Raw genomic sequence first — 4847 nt, 5'->3', positions numbered from 1 at the left:
CCACACAGGCGACCCCAGAGCATGTTTAAATGGAAATAAAGTTCAAGAATGAAGGGGATGTGATTCTCTTCACTTTGTATCGCCTTCATTTCTGTATCGCCCCATCTTCAACATTGATTCCTAGTATATAGTATTTCCAACCGTTATAGAAGTAAACAGATTTAAAAAAAGTATAGGTGCTTCTGCTGTAATGCTGTTTATGTGTTCCTGAAAAGCCTCACAAACTCTAATACCGGTGCAATTTTGTGTTCTAAGCAACACAAACTAAAAATCAGCAATTTAAAAGAGCTGGAACTGCTCAGTGCGGTAACTTAGTGTATAGTTAGTGGGTATTATAAATGCACAGAATTAATTAACTTAGTGTATAGTTAGTGGGTATTATAAATGCACAGAATTAATTATTTGAATAGAAATGCTGGCAGCACTTTAATTAGGATGGAGATGGTGGGTCTAAGGACAGTGCAGATGGCAGTGTAGCAATGAGCGGTGGAGGGTGAGGGGTTGCCATTTAAGTATGGGAAATAACTACCACCTGCAGTGGGGCGGGGAGTGCTCCTCTGAAGCCTTCCTTTTCAATTTTCTTATAATGCACACCATGCTCCTGCTGTTTGGTGGTCTTTCTCCTTTCCTGCTAAACGTTATACTTCTGTTCCCACTTTTCTGGCTCCCCTTGCCTAGGAAAAATCCACATTGAACCAGAGTGACTTTATTATTCTGACACCATTCCCTATTTACCAGTTTCATGTCACCTAATTTATATTCCCAAACACATTATGGTAGAGCAGACTGTATTGTTTAATCATAGAAGTTTGTTTTTTTTTTTTTTAAAGAGAGCATTCATCAGTTTATGTTCATCTGAATAAGTGGCTGCTATATGTAAGAGAAAATTATTCAGAGAGGGGAAGTTGTATTACTTTGCTAGTTTCCTTTAGAGTGTAAAAGAAAGCTGTTTTCATAGATGCTATTGGCTTTTATTTCATATAGTTCTCTTCACTGATTATCTTGATATACCTGGATGTAGAACTCCATAGGTATGAATTCCAGTGAGATTATTCATAATCATATTAAAGATTTCCAGCGTTTTCTGTAACCTGCATGAAGTGCATTCACATTGCCTGGCATCTTTATAAATCATTGCCCCCCAATCTTTCACTATCCTGTGAAATTGAATGTTCAGTGAGGTAACTTAGTGTACGTAGTGGCTACCACAGTGGGTATTATAGACAAACCTGAGATTAACTTTTTTATGTTCTTTCTATTGAGATATAATTTACAGACCATAAAATTCACCATTTAAAATTATACATTTAGTGGTTTTAACATATTCACAAGTTTATGCGACTATGAACACTAATTCCAGAACATTTTCATCAACCTAAAATGAAACTTGGTACCCATTAGCAGTCATTTCCCAACTCCCCTTCCCTCATCCTGGCAGCCACTAACCTTTTTCTGTGTCTGTGGATTTGCCTATTCTGGATATTTCATAAAAATGGGATTATATAATATGTTCTCTTTTGTGTCCAGCCTCTTCCGTTAAGCATAATATTTTCAAGGTTTGTCTGTTTTGTAGCATGTATTAGTACTTCATTCCATGGCTGGATAATATTCCTTTGTATGGAAATACTACATTTTGTTTATTCAGTCATCAGTTGATAGACATTGGGTTTCCACTTTCTGATTGTTATAAAAGTGCAGCTATGAAATTTTTGTGTAAGTTTTTGTAAAGGCATGTTTTCATTTCTTTTGGGTATTTACCTAGGAGTGGAATTTGCCGGGCTGTATGATAGCTCTGTGTTGAACTCTTTTCCACATTTAACCTAAAAGGCAAAAACATCATCAGAAAACTTTATGGATATCATTAGAAAATGTTTGGCTCATTTTTTCCTAAAAGTGTTGATTTTTTAAATTTATGTAATGTTGGTCCACGTTATCTGGACCAACCCTTCAGCTGAAGACAACTAAAAATACTAGATGAACTATACAAAAATGACTTTATAGCATCAAAGAGCTGTTAAGGAATATGCCAGACCAAAATCTGAGGAAAGGTAAGAACCTAAAAGGTAAAGAAGTATTTAAAGTTCTGGCTACCCTGAGTTCTTTTCCCATCTGGATAAATACTTGAAAACTAAGCTTCAGGCTTTGGTGGATCTAGAGGCAAAGGTTAAGTGATTACTTGCAGGTCTCTGAGGCTAACACATTGCCTCTCATATCAAACTGGAACCTAAGGAAAAAGGAAAAATCCACTGCCTTTTTCCTACTTGCAGAAGATGCAAGGAGAGGTCTGTTGTACTGAACAGATTGGAGAAAGGAGAATAAGAAAAGAAAGAGAACCTGTTTCTCAAAGGTTGTAAAACAGGTTACCAGCACTGTGTGGAATCACTGGCCAAAGTCACATAATGCAAGAAGTTCAAGAAAACTTTTGCTCCAGGTTCCTGGAAGAAGCAAATCTATATACTTTTTGAAGAAAAGCACTTTAATTCTAGGCATCAAATAACTTTTCAAAACCATTGAGCATCCATCATACAAAGATGACCAACCATAAAAGAAAACAAGGCACCATAAGCAAAATGCAGCAAGAAATAGCAGAAACTGGGGCGCCTGGGTGGCTCAATTGGTTAAGCATCCAACTTTTGATTTCAGCTCAGGTTTGTGGGTTCGAGCCTTCCATTGGGCTCTGTGGTGACAGCGTGGAGCCTGCTTGGGATTCTGTCTGTCTCCCTCTCTCTCTGCCCCTCCCCTGCTTGCTCTCTGTCTCTCAAAATAAATAAAAATAAACTTAAAAAAAAAAAGAAATATAACTGACACCTAAATATTTCAGATACTGTTGTTATTATACATAGATTATAAATAATTTCACTGTTTCATAAACAAGTTTGCAAATATTTGCAAGAAACAGGGAATTATAAAAGCAGTGCTATAGCAGATTTGAGAAAAATACTTAGAGCGATGAAAAAAAAAATAACCAAAATGAAAAACTTAGTAGACATGTTGGAAGTGTATTTGACATAGTTGAAGAATTTGTGAACTGAAAAAAGTTATCTGGAAGTCAGCACAAAGAGATGAAAAAGTGGAAAATACAAGATGTTGAGAGAAAAGATTGGTTAGAAATTCTAACCTAAATTGTTTTGGGCATTCTGGAAGGAGGGGAAGAGAGGAGAGAATGAATATGAATGAAGCAGATGCAGTATTTGAAGACATAAGGACAATTTTCCAGGATTGATTTAAGTTAACTCAACAAATCTATAAAGAGTAAAAAGAAAAAATCTATACATAAATGAAACTAACAGGAAACAAAAGACCAAGAAAAAAAATTAGATTATCTTCAAAGGAGTGCTGACTCTAAATAGCAGCAAATGAAAATCTGTCGTCAATGAAATGATATCCTAAATGTGTTGAGAAAGTAGAAGATGGACTCCAACCTAGAATTCTATACCCAGAAAAAATATCTTCAAGAATGAAGGCAGGATGCCTGACTTATGCTCTTGGGGAACCCCGTTGTTTTCTCTCCTCTGGCTGGCAGCATGTAGGCCTCTCAATGCCTGGCGTTTCTGTAAAAGATGTGAACCATAGGAGATTGTTAGAGCTCTGGCTGCCTTCCTCAAAAAGTCTGGAGAACCAAAAGTCCCTCAATGGGTGGACACTGTCAAGCTGGCCAAACATAAAGAGCCTGCTCCCTGCGATGAGAACTGGTTCTACACACAAGCTGTCTCCACAGTATGGCACCTGCACCTCCAGGGCAGTACTGGGGTCAGCTTCATGGCCAACATCTGTGGGCGACTTCAGAGGAACAAGTTCATGCCCAACCACTTTAGCAGAGACTCTAAGAAGATGGCCCACAGGGTCCTCCAAGCCCTAGAGAGGCTGAAAACAATGGAAAAGGACAGGGGTGGAGGCTGCAAACTAACACCTCAGGGATGAGAGCTCTGGACAGAATTGCTGGACAGGTGGCAGCTGCCACCTAGAATCATTAGAACAAATGCTGGGTTAATAAATTGCCTCATTAGTTAAAAAAAAAAAATGAAAGCAAAACACCTGTGTATCAGTTTTGCAACTAAACCACCTCAGGCGTTTGAGGAAGGGGTACAAACCAAGTCAGACTTCTATAGTAAGAAAGCAGTCCTCATGGGAAGATCACATGACCTTCACAACCTTCATGTGGACAGTAACCCATATCTATTTTATCAGTGAACCTCATAACCTAGTAGGGTGCTCTCAATAAATTTTGTTGGATTAAAGGGGGAAAAAAGTAAGTTAAGTCATTCATGCAGTTTAAAAAAACACAGAGAGAGGGATGGTGAAAACCAAGAGCCAAGACTTTTGAAGATGTACTTTCCTGACCTCACAGTGCACTGAGAATCAAGTTTTCAAAATACTTGTTTATGTGTGGAGATATACAACAGAATTACATTATCCTGTTGATAAGCTGAAGCTACTAGACTGCCCAATATCCAGCTTCAGGGAGTTAAGTGTCCCAAAATTGTTGGTTTAGCTTGGGGTAGGGGAAGGAAGTACCATTAGCATTTGCTGAGATCTTTGCAATGAAACCTAGGGGTATCACAGAACTGGATAAAGCTTTAAAATTCAAAGAAGCCATAGTTTGAATACCACACACTTCTTACTGAGGAATATATGAATAAGATCATGGAGAAACTGGAGAAGGACCCTGAAGTCCTGCCAGCAACTACCTGCAAAAGAATGTGCTTTCTTCCCAAGGTTGAAGTGGTTTCTGATCACAGCCCTCTCTGCATTCTCCCTCTCATTTGTTGACTGAGTGATTCAGTCTATTGAACCAGCTGAACTAAAACAGCCTAGTGAAAAGAGCATTGGACTGGACATCAGAAGAT

At 38.2% G+C, this 4847-nt stretch overlaps 1 pseudogene; it reads left to right on the top strand.

Moving 5' to 3' along the window:
* Positions 1 to 365: 365 nt before the first annotated feature.
* Positions 366 to 4082, top strand: LOC125910251 (40S ribosomal protein S19-like; annotated as a pseudogene).
* Positions 4083 to 4847: the final 765 nt, after the last annotated feature.

The sequence above is a fragment of the Panthera uncia genome (assembly GCF_023721935.1).
Source record: "Panthera uncia isolate 11264 chromosome B3 unlocalized genomic scaffold, Puncia_PCG_1.0 HiC_scaffold_1, whole genome shotgun sequence".
Taxonomy (NCBI): domain Eukaryota; kingdom Metazoa; phylum Chordata; class Mammalia; order Carnivora; family Felidae; genus Panthera; species Panthera uncia.
This window is presented reverse-complemented; position numbering and strand designations above follow the sequence as displayed.